Consider the following 12,731-nt stretch of genomic DNA (forward strand, 5'->3'; position numbering starts at 1 on the left):
TCCCCTAGGATCAGGCCTCAAAACTGGAAATTCATACTGCTCTCTTAGGGTACGTCTACAGTACGAAATTAATTTGAACTTATTCTATTCGAATTTTCAGAAGCGATTTTATACATTCAGGGTTGTGTCCCCTCACTAAAGCGTGTGAATTCGGTGGAGTGCGTCCACAGTACTGAGGCTAGCATTGAATGTTGGAACAGTGCGCTGTGGGAAGCTGTCCCGCAGTCCCTGCCGCTCATTGGAATACTGGGTTAAGCTCCCAGTGCATGATGGGGCAAAAATATTTTAGCAGGTGTTTCTGAGTATGTGCCGTCACTTGCTCCTCCCTCCATGAAAGCTATGCCAGACGCCATACTGCCAGCAGTACGGTGCACCACTTGTCTCCTGTTACTATGAATCCACCCTGCATGTCCTCTCGTCTTTCTATCTACTCTTTTATCTAACCATTTCCTGCCTTTTCTTGGCTACCGTGAACCGAGCAGCACAGCTTCTGCCGCAAACTCTGCTCTCCCACTCTTGCATCACTAGCTAATTTTTACATGTTGTCTGTCCTGGGCTCCCGTGGAAGCTACAGAAGACAATAATTTCCTGCCATTTTTTCGGCCATCGTGAACAGAGCCTCCGCCGCAAACTCTGCTCACGCTTCTGCCGCAAACTCTACTCTCCCGCTCTTGCAGCTCTAGCGAGCTTCCCGACTCCATGAAAGCTACAGAAGACAACCATTTACCACCTTTTTTTGGCCATCTTGAACCAAACAGCTCTCCTACGTTTTGCACCCTTTTTCCAGGATTACCCGTGCAGGTGCCATAGCATGGCAAGCATGGAGCCCGCTCAGATCTCTGCTGCAGTTTTGACTATTGTAAATACCACACGCATTATCCAGCAGTATGTTCAAAACCGTGCGAGGAAGCAACAATAGTGCGATTACTATACTGATGAGGACATGGACACAGACGTTTCTAGAAGCACGGCATATGGCGATTGGGAGATCGTGGTGGCATTGGGCCAGGTTCATGCCGTGGGACGCCGATTCTTGGCCTGGGAATCAAGCACAGACTGGTGGGATGGCATAGTGTTGCAGGCCTGGGATGATTCCCAGTGGCTGTGAAACTTTCGTATGCATAGGGCCACTTTCATGGAATTTTATGATTTGCTGTCGCCTGCCCTGAAGCGAAAGACACCAAAATGAGAGCAGCCCTCACAGTTGAGAAGCGAGTGGCCATAGCACTGTGGAAGCTTGCAACACCCAACAGCTACTGGTCAATTGGGAATCAGTTTGGAGTGGGCAAATCTACTGTAGGGGCTGCTGTGCTGCAAGTAGCCAACACAATCATTGACCAGCTGCTATCAAGGGTAGTGACTTTGGGAAATGCGCAGACCACTGTGGATGGCTCTGGGGTTCCCTAACTGTGGCAGGGCAATAGATGGAAGGCATATCCTTATCTTGGCCCCGGCACACCAGGGCGGCCAATACGTAAACCACAAGGGGTACTTTCCATGGTGCTGCAAGCACTGGTGGATCACAAGAGACGTTTCCCCGACATCAGTGTGGGATGGCCAGGAAAGGTGCATGACACTCGCATATTCAGGAACTCTGGTCTGTTTGAACAGCTACAGGAAGGGACTTACTTCCCAGACCAGAAAATTACTGTTGGGGATGTTGAAATGCCTATAGTTATCCTTGGGGACCCAGACTACCCCTTAATGCCATGGCTCATGAAGCCGTACACAGGCAGCCTGGACAGTAGTAAGGAGCAGTTAAACTATAGGCTGAGCAAGTGCAGAATGGTAGTAGGCTGAGCAAGTGCAGAATGTGCTTTTGGACGTTTGAAAACGCGCTGGCGCAGTTTACTGACTCGCTCAGACCTCAGCCAAACCAATATCCCCATTGTAATTGCTGCTTGTGTGCTCCACAATATCTGTGAGAGTAAGGGGAAGACGTTTATGGTGGGGTGGGAGGTTGAGGCAACTCGCCTGGCAGCCAATTTCGCACAGGTGATTAGAAGAGCACAGCAGGGCGCGCTGCACATCAGAGAAGCTTTAAAAGCCAGTTTCATGACTGGCCAGGGTATGGTGTGACAGTTGTGTTTGTTTCTCTTGAAGTTACCCACCCCCTATATATATGAAAGGAAATAGTCAAAATTGTTTAAAAAACTGTTCTTTATTATTTGTTGCACAACACATTGAGAGAAATCAGAAGGTAGACCAGGGGAGGCGGGGTATTAGGTGGGTGGGGGTGGAGGAGGAGGGAAGGACAAGTCCAGAAACCAAATCAAAAGTTTGCATATGCCAGCTTTCTGCTGCTTGGGCGATCTTCTGAGGTTGAGTGTGTGGGTCCCTGTAGCCTCCCCGCTCGTGTTCTTGGGCATCTGGGTGAGGAGGCTATGGAACTTGGGGAGGAGAGAAGGCAGTTATACAGGGGCTGCAGCAGAAGTCTGTGGTCTTGCTGCCTTTCCCGCATTAGATCCACCGTACAGCGAAGCATGTCAGTTTGCTCCCCCATGAGCTTGACCATAGCGTCCTGCCTGCTCTCATCACGTGCATCCCTCCTCTCTTCATGTTCTTGTAATGCTTTAAGGGACTCCGCAATTGTTTGCCTCCATGCATTCTGCTGGGCCCTATCAGTGTAGGACGACTGCATGAACTCAGCGAACATGTCATCCTGAGTTTGTTTTCCCCACCTTCTAATCTGGACCAGCTTCAGGGACAGTAGATAGGGGCCTTGTTGAAACATTTGCACCTGTGGGAGGAGAAAAAGGGAAGATAGTATTTTAAAAGATAGAAAGGGACACTTTGGTGTGAGTAAGCCATCACACACAGCCGGGCAACAGAATTCAGCTTGCAGGCAGCCTAGGGGTTCTGCTTCTTCTACATTCATTTCAATGCTTTCAAACTGCTGGGCCCCCTTTCCCATAGCAAGCAATGCCTGGTGGGTTTGCCATATAAAAAGAGGGCCTGTGGGCTATCTGGGATGATCGCTTCACATAACGTCCCCCGCCCCCCCCCCACACACACACACACTGCATGGCTCCGATGAGCCTCTGAGCAGGGATTAGCCCTTTAAACTAAACGTGGACAGCCCAGCACGGCTGGGTTCCACCCCCTCCCCCAACCTTCTCCACGGTCATGGTCCAGGAGCCTGCCTTGGGAGTGGGGGGAGGCTATTGGCTCCAGTGTTAAGAATAGTTCCTGGCTAGGGGGGAAAACGGATTCCCCACTTGCCGCCTGTGCACTCTCATCCTCCTCCTCCTCCTCCCCTTTGTCCTCCAATGATTCTTCTTCCTGGCTCCATGCAACTCCTCCCTTGCACATGTCCACGGACAGTGATGGGGCAGTGATGGCGTCACCCCCCATAATTGCATGCATCTCATGGTAGAAGTGGAATGTATTGGGCTGTGACCCAGAGCGCCCGTTCGCCTCCCTGGCTTTTTGGTATGCTTGCTTGAGCTCCTTCATTTTTGTATGACACTGCTCTGTGTCCCTGGAGTAGCCTCTTTCTGTCATGGCCCTGGAGACTTTAGCGTACATATTTGCATTTCTTTTTTTGGAACGTAGTTCTGCCATAACAGATTCGTCTCCCCAACGTGCGATGAGATCCAGTACCTCACGTTCAGACCATGCTGGAGCTCGTTTGCGAATCCGGGACTGCATGATCTCTTGTGATGGTGGACTCTGCATGGTTGCCTGTGATGGTGGACTGCGCTGATGGTCACCAAACAGGAAATGAAATTCAAATGTTCCCGGGGGTTTTCCTGCCCACCTGGCTAGTGCATTGGAGTTGAGCGTGTTGTCCAGACCGGTCACAAGGGAGCATTCTGGGATAGCTCCCAGAGGCCAATAACGTTGAATTTTGTCCACAATACCATTAATCCAGGATTGTGATTTCGATTTAAGTGATACGCCACTTGCCAAGGTGGAGTACAGAAATCTGATTAAAGAGCCCTTTACATTGAAAAAATTGGTTTGGTTGTGTGGACGGGATTTTTTTTTTTTTTCCGAATTAACTTGGCTAATTCCAAAATAACAGACTAGTGTAGACCAGGCCTCAGTTGTAAGAAATTATATTAATACTATTATGTTTCTGAAAGTGTTTATTTCTTATTTTTGTTGCCTAGTACTACATACTAAGTGTGCACCCAGACATAGTCATGTTGGTGACCTAAGAAGCTAGGAACAAATACTATTTTGTTCCTCTTTAAAATATAATTTTACACGAAGTTGGAAAAATATAATTTCATTCAATATTTTTGTGGCAGTTTTTTCCTTTTGTCTTTCTTCTTTTAGACTGTTGTATCAAATAACAGAACATGTGATAACTAGAACAAATAGAAGAAACTGAAGTTCAGGAAAAGGTTCCTAGATACAAATTCCAGTTCTACTGAAGATTCCAATTTATTAAAATTATATCCATCCTACATTAGTGACATCAGTGACAACAGACAAATCCTGCTCATTTGACTCATGCAACTAGTCCCACTTAAGTCAAGGAGACTGTGTTGATGAATAAAGCAAATAAGATTTAGCCCAGAATGTGCAGTGAATCTTATATTTCCTATCATTCTTTTATGAGAATAACTTCAGTTAAATCGCCCATCTTTTTCAGTTTCCTGCAATATAATCCTCTGTCAATATCTCCTGAAAAGAGAAATGTAGTTCACACAATCAACTCTTATCCCCATGTCCTTTCTCTCCATGTAGTTCTGTAATGTATGCATCATGACATCTCACCTCCCATAGGATCTTCAGTGAATCCAAACCTGATCTAAGAAGTTTTTGCAGAGTCCAGAAGTCAAGAATATTGAAAAAAACAAACTTTAAAATGACAACTTCAGTAAGAAACTAGCTTCAGCTGCTAAATGAAAAAGGCATTGATGCAAGAATTGTGAGGTGCTGTCAACACGCTATAACAATTTACTTCACTGTATTTAATCTGTAAGAAAGGTGAAAGAGAGATGCAGTTGAAATTCTCACATATAGAAAGAAGTGCCTTCTGAAGAACCACTACGGAAAACCAGCTAATGCTCGCTGAAGTCCAAATCCAATTAGACTAAAATTTGGTCCCAACTATTGAGTCCAAAATTCCATGTTCTGCTTCAGGGTTTTTTGTGATGTGATAAATAATTTTGGGAGAAATATGCTATCACGAGCTTAAAATTTAACAGGCAAATTAATGATGAGCTGATTTTTAAAATGTTGTGTATTGAAATGCAAATCATTTCATATTCTCTTCCTCTCTGGATGCCTTAATTCTTTAAAAAGAAAATTAAAGGTTGTTTTTCACTTTCATTGGGACGACTGGCCAAATTCTGCTGTCGCTTACAAAGTTTCAACTTCATTAATTTTAACAACGCTTCATTGGTTGAGTATTTATAATGGGATACAAACCTCTAAAAGTTCAGTCCTGCTGGGAAATGTCATATCCGTGAATTTTGAGAGGGTTGAAATTCCTTGAAGCAGATTCTCTAGTGGATTACAGACATGGTTTAAAAGCCCATTATTAAATATAGCCAGTTTCATCTTATCTGATCCATGAAAATACTGTTTTTGACCATAAAATAGCTGTGGTTATAGTAATAAGAGAAGTTATTTTCAGCACTGGGCCAAGATAACAATAGCACTATCATGTGTTAATGCAAGATAACATTTTGTCATCACTGTGTGCAGTGCATAGAAATAATTATATCTGAACATAGCATCTGGAAGTCTTTTTTTTTTTTTTTTGGTGAAATAATCTGATTCTCATTGTTCACGATTAAGATATTGAACCCATATCTAATTAATGCGGGGAACAAGCAATGGTGATAGATAATTTTATATGTACATCTGCTAAAACTGAAAAATCGGATTTTTTTTGGTCAGATGCACAGAGACTTGCATGCAATTCCCAACATAACTTAGACTGTGATAAAAACGTATTTTGCTGACATTAAAAATGGAGATTTATTATCAGTAAGTAAAAGGCAAAAAGAAAACAGGTTATGAAAAAATGTCCCGAGTCAAAGCAGGCCTACTACAAAATGTTACTGCAATCACACACGTTCATATAAACTGTGGACGTGGTTGTATTGTTTTCTTGCACTGTGTTACAGTAACATATGCATTGTAGGTGAAACTTTCCCTGTGTGGAAAACTTGTGCAAAGCCCTGTGTGCCACATAGGCCCCATGGTGATGCTCTTGGAGGGTAGGGGGGAAGGTGGTTGTAGGCATACCAAACACATAGGAAGGTCTCCATACTGATAACATATACAGACATAGATACTGTGCTGGTCCTAAATAGGCTGATGAAGAGCAGAGTATGGTCATTGGATTGGGAAAATGGTCCAAAACCCACAGATGGACAACAAGAAATGGTATGCTGGAACAACAGCTGCAGAAGGGCTGCATGGCAGCGCTATGTCCTGCTTGCAGATATGTGGGTGGTGAATTCTGTCTCCTCAACACCTTGAAGCTCCCTACACAAAGTGCAATTATTCAGGCTTTGTGCAAGGGGCAGAGCAGGGTAGACTTTCTTCTCATGTCTATAGAAGGGTCACAATTACTTTTCACTTTGGGAAATTGGATTCCTGAGAAGGTGGGTCTCTAGCTTTGAAAACTGAAGCCCTTCAGATTCCAAATTAAGTGAATTTGAATATTTTGGGGGTCTGAAAATGTTTGTCTAACTTGTTAGAGTTGATTTTCAGTAACTCTTGGAACACCGAACAAGTTCCAGAGGACTAGAAGAAAGCTAATGTGTCAATATTTAAAAAGGGTAAACAGGGTGATTCAGGTAATTATAGGCCTGTCAACCTGACATCAGTTTGGGGCAACATAGTGGAATGACTGATATGGGACTCGGTTAATAAAGAATTAAAGGAGAATGATAAAATTAATGCCAATCAGGGAGCTGACACCTAGATTAGCACAAGCAAGTTTTGTCATACTGGAGGCAGGGTTGTGTAACAATGTGACTTGCTATCCTGACAACCATCAGATAGGTCTCAAAATGTAATTGTAACTGGGGGATCATCATGAAGTGGTTGTGCTTCTAGAGGAGTCCCAAAGGAATTGGTTCTTGGACTTAAAATATTTTTGTATTCAATGACCTGGAAGAAAACAGAAAATCATTATTGATAAAGTTTGCGATGACACAAAGATCCGGTGAGCAGAAAATAATTAAGAGGACAGTTCACCGATACAGAGTGATCTGGATCTCTTGGTAAGCTGGGTGCAAGAATATTGTATATGTTTCAATACATGTAGGAACAAAGAATGGGATGGGTATGCTATCCTGGGAAGCAGTCACTCTAAAAATAAGGCTTGCAGGTCACAGTGGATGATCAACTGAATATCAGTATAACACTGTCACCAAAAGGGTTAATGTGATCCTTTGAGGTATAAACAGTGGAATATAGAATAGGAATAGGGAGGTTATATTACCTCTGTATTTGGCACCTGTGTGACCATTACTGGAATACTGTGTCCAGTTCTGGTGTCCACAATTCAAGAAGGATGCTGAAGACTGGAGAGGGTTAGAAAACATACCTTATGATGAAATCCATATATTTAGCTTAACAAAAGAAAACATTGGTGGGGAAATGTGATAAGAGGTTCTTCACTCTAGCAGACAAAGGTATAACTTGATCCAATGGCTGTAGAAACTAGACAAAATCAGACTGGAAATAGGTGCACATTTTTAACAGGTAAGGTTATTAACCATTGGAATTAATTACCAAGGGTTGTGGTAGATTCTCCATCATTGTAAATGTTTAAATCAAGATTGGATTTAAAAAAAAAAGATATTCAAACAGGAATTAATTCAGGCCTGTGTTCTGCAGGAAATCTGATGATCACAATGATCCCTTCTGGCCTTATTTTTTAACTGTTGTGCATTTCTGTACTCCCTGGGTTCATCCAGATGGCACAAGGACCCAGACAATGTGAGAAGCTCTTTACTGTATTTCTTGCATAGTTGAAACCACATACCTTATTTAAATAATAAACACATGCACACATGAGAGTAATCAGCACAGCAGCTCTAATTCTTCTGTAATTGGTGTTTCATTGTCACAGCACTTTGTTTTTGTTTAAATGGAAATTTTATGCCAGTGACTAGGGAAATATCATTCACCTTTTCTACCCATTTTAGAATGTATTGCGGTACTGGCAGATTCCCAGTTCAACACAGAGAGATAGTGAAGTGAAAAATCTCGTACATTTTCCTCATGTAGTACACATGTACTCCAAAGAAATGGGTCATAAAGTTTTTAATGAATCTCATCTTTAGTTACAAACCTTTACAGTTAATGTCCCTTGTTGCTTGAAAACTGTCTTATTAATACATTATGTCGGAAGTATAATCCCTTCCTGGCTTTTGAACAAATTATTCGCTGAAGGGAATGAATTAAAACATTGCTGGGGAAAAAAATCTGCTCTATAAGCTGCCCAGATGTCTAATGCATTACACCTGATTAATAGGGCTATCTATAGCACTGAAAACTTTAGGCTATGTTGTTAGACATGGTTTTGTTTCATTTTCAGCAGGTCAGTCTACTACCTCAACTATAGTAGTTATCCATTACTGCCTGTGATTGTGTTGACCCTCAGGAAATACAGCTGCTGACATCCAAAGGAGGAGATGACCTGTTCATAATCTAATGGAAATACCTTTTCCCCACTTCACACATAAATTAAGAAGAAAGTCAAAATAAAGGTGGCTGAGGCAGACAGGCATCTGATAAAGGTCAAACTTTCAGAGATTTTTTTTTTACTACAAATATGGCAAAAGCAATTACCATGTATTTTTTTTTTACCATTGTCTACTCAATGACAGATGCCCAGGCTTCCTCTGTGACCAAGCTTCTTGTGTAAGGGAGTGTTTGTTATTGTAAAATGTCACAACAAAGATGAATAATGGAGCAGAATAGCACACTGTTCATGTTTGTATTTTGGATAAAAAGTTTACACATTCCAGCATTAAATTTTGTCAAAAAAATAAAGATATCCAGGGGGGCTTTTACACAGTGTAGTATTTACTAATTTTCTGAAAAATGTTTTAAATCAGTATTTTTTTCCAAACAGTCTGGGACATATGGACACGTCTATCACTTAAAATGTAGTAGTTGTTATTTTTTCTGACCTGCTTCCCCTACAAACGCACTGTCCCTTCAAAATCGCTGACAGGAACTGTTTGATAGAAATTCTCCGCCAAAAAGGGTTTCCTATGAAGTTTGATTAATATGCAGAGCTGGTTGAAAAACAAAATTCCAGTCCCATGGATATTCTGAGATTTCAAAATTTTGTTTTGTCCCGAATCAGAACAAAAAGTAGATATCTCTGATTTACTTTTTTATTTATTATTATTATTATTTTATTTTATTTTGCAAACTGGAGCAGAATGGAAAAATTTGACTTAAAGCTGTTTTTTTTTTCAAAAATACTGAGTTGAAAGTGGACATTTTCCTGGAACTGAATAAGTTTCAGTGAAACTCTTTTGAGGAGAAAGGGGAAGAGAGAGAAGGAAAAGCCTATTGCCTTGTGATTAGGGCACTCAACTGGCATATGAGACCAAGAGTCAAGTCCTTGCTCTACCTGATTCACACTCTCAATATCTCCTGTGGGAGCTTAAATAATTGAATGTTCAGTGATACAGAGAGACTGACTCTATAGCCTGGTACTTAGGGCACTCATCAAGTCCCTGCTCTGAGTCAAGTAAAGCAGTTACTTGAAACTGCATTTCCTACTTGCCAGCTGAGTGCCCTGTCCACTGGGCTCTTAGATATTTTGGGCTCTCTCTCTTTCAAGAGAGATTTTTATGAAAATTTCTAAAAGGTCTCTGTTTTCTTCCAGTGGGGAATGAAAACTGATCCTGAAACCTCAAACATTTTTTTTGAAATGAAGTTCTTTTTCTGGCCAGTCCTGGTTTCAACCTTGATTTGATATGATCAAAGTATCTTATAATATATAACCAAAATAATGTCAAAATGAGAAACAAATTGGGTGAGGTAATATCTTTTATTGGACCAACTTCTGTTGGTGAGAGAAGTTGTGTCCAATAAAAGATATTACCTCTCCTATCTTGTCTCTAAAATCCTGGGACGGACACAGGTATAAATACACTACACACAATGTCAGAATGAAACATTTCAACCTTATCTAAATAAACTGGCAATAATTCCCTGCAGAATTGACATTTTCTGATGGAAAAATGTTCTGTCAGGTTTTTTGTTGTTTTTTTTTTAACCAGCTCTACTAATATGTGACTATAGAGTGGGGACAGGACAAGGTCTTTATTCTACAAGGTGCTGTAAAGGTTACTGTATAATGGTGCCTGCCAGCCAGTTATATCCAAGAGCTCTTGATTTCACTTGAAACAATGACAAATGGAAATGTTAACTCTTGTGACAATGGGAAAAAGCAACAGCATGGTTGTGACATACAGAAAGAATGTCCATTTCTCTGTTGTGATGCCATTTTTTACTGCAATGGTCTAATGGTATTCTGGGGAGAGGTATTGATAAATCCCAGCTTCGCATAAAGGAACTTTGTGCAAGCAGTCTTCTTCCCTTTTGCATGGCCTACACAAGGGCAAATGACAGTATCAGCCCTCTGAGTAGTCCCACTGCCACCCCCCTACTTCACCAGTATGGGGAGCAGCGCAGATGCACCACGGTGATTCTCCATAACAGCCTTTAAATCACAATCTAGCTCTTAATAATTAACACTGTTTTATGGGACTAGCAACTTCTCTATGCTCTCTAAAGCATCCTGTTGGTCCAAGATGAGAGACTTGGCTGTATACCAAGAATGAGTTCCTTTTGTTATGTTGTAATCACTAGCAAGGAAAAGTCTCCACATTTTGATTGCTGATGGGTGAACTAGATGACATCAAAGAAGAACTTTATGGTGTCAACATGTGCCCTCCCTCACAAAAAAGCCCTCTCCCCCACAAAAAACTCCTCAACTCTGTGCCCAAAATGTAAACCTTTTTTGAGTTCCAAAAACAGTTTTTCTCCATTTTGCACATAGGTTTTCCCCTTTCTATCCTTTCCACCTGAAGACTCCAGATATAACCAGAACCAAAAATACAAAAGAGGGTCGTATGGCTGTGGGTGACCCAGGGTGGTGGGAGCATGTTCAGAGAGAAGGTATGTAAGGGGAAGACTTATCATGTCCTTCTCTCCACGAAACCTCGCATATTAGTCTGAGGGACCCCAAATTCTGTTTGCATTATACACTAAATGACACTGAAACCAAAGCATTTCAGTTCACCTTGTGGTAAATGGCACCAATCTGTATTACAATATATTAGCTTACTGCAGTGGCTCACTACTACTCTACATCTGAACAGGAAACTTTGAATGATAACCAGAGAACAACATTCTGCACAGTGCACATTAACATTATACTGCTGAAAAAACAGTGAAGTTACAGTTTGCAGACTGAATAATGCCATGTTTATTCCTCCGGGTCCATGTTTTAATATGGATTACTGTATCCATCTCTATTTTTTTTACTAAGAGGTGAAAGAAAAATATTTGTCCCATTAACCTTGGAAACTGAGCACACGCATGCGCGCGCACACACACCACTTTCATTTTCAGCTAGCAGCAAAAAATGGACCTTATGGTACATCATAAAGAAAGACTTTTATCTGGTGAAATAAATTTATAAGATGTTCTAAATGTCACTCCTTAGATTTTTTGCAAACAAAATTACATCTCTCATTTTAGATATTTTGGGTCACTCTGTTGTTAAATGGATTTTTTAAGGGGTGACAGTAATAATGAATAGGGAATGTTATATACATTGTTCCTTAATTCTTTTGCATTTCTCTGACATGTCTAAATTCTTGGTCTTTTTTGCTTTATAATTGCTTGAAATCCTATCAGCATGAATGTTTATAGTTGCATATTAATTTGTAGGTAACACTGATTATTTGGAGAGCAGCATGTTAAGAAAGGCATTGGGCTAATTATTTCTCTCACCAAATCTACATGCATCCCCTGATCCCTTCAGACACCACAAGTTCACATTTTCTTGGTGGAGTTAGTAATCTCTGATAAACATTCACAAGCTAGCTGAGGACAGATCCCGGAGGGCTCAGTCAGTTCACAGACTTTCTGTTTGTCTAGTTTGACTTTGCTGATACTAACAAGAATTCAAGCTCTTAGCACTGGTAAATGTGATACCAGTCTAACTTAGGCCTATATGCCAAAGTGAACCAAGATACTTTTTATACAGAACAATTATGTATATTAAAAAGAAATAATAATCTGTAGCTTTCACAGTAATGTCTCGTGAGTACAATTCTTATTTTCTTGCATCACAGTAGTCTAAACAGTGGAGTATTTATGCAATAATTAGGGATTGTAACTCAATTGTGCCTGATAGAAGCTGCAGCTGAATTGTAAAAGAATGTACTGGTAAGTCTACACTGCAATAACAAGCCTGTGCCACCGAGTCTGAGCCTGTATCACCTGACTCGGCTTGCCAGGCTTGGGCTGTGGGGCTATAAAATTGCAGTGTAGACATTTGGGGCTCAGGCTAGAGCCTGGGTTTTGAGACCCTGCAAGATCTGTTACAGCCCTGCAGCACAGGACAGCTGCCCCGGGCCAGCTACAGCCATGCCATGGGTCTTTTATCACAGTGTAGACATACCCTAAGGGGCTTATACTAAACTTCAGTTCATGCTGTTTCAGTAATACATTCTGATTAAAACTGCACAAATTTTGACTCAACATTATAGAGGACT

At 41.3% G+C, this 12,731-nt stretch overlaps 1 protein-coding gene across 42 annotated transcripts in view; it reads left to right on the top strand.

Annotated features, from left to right (window-relative positions):
* Positions 1-12,731, top strand: part of MGAT4C (MGAT4 family member C) — a 566,296-nt gene that overhangs the window by 401,434 nt on the left and 152,131 nt on the right. For 16 of the 42 annotated variants that reach the window (XR_005592876.1, XM_039520654.1, XM_039520651.1 and 13 more), the window contains 2 exons: positions 8,585-8,720; positions 11,006-11,124. The exons of 16 other annotated variants lie outside the window; for them this stretch is intronic. The gene's annotated coding sequence lies outside the window, so the exon portion shown is untranslated. Of the gene's footprint in view, positions 1-8,518; positions 8,721-11,005; positions 11,125-12,731 lie in introns of all 42 variants that reach the window. 10 more of the 42 variants (XM_039520682.1, XM_039520657.1, XM_039520676.1 and 7 more) reach the window with 4 other exon arrangements.

Source organism: Mauremys reevesii, linkage group 1, assembly GCF_016161935.1.
Source record: "Mauremys reevesii isolate NIE-2019 linkage group 1, ASM1616193v1, whole genome shotgun sequence".
Classification (NCBI taxonomy): domain Eukaryota; kingdom Metazoa; phylum Chordata; order Testudines; family Geoemydidae; genus Mauremys; species Mauremys reevesii.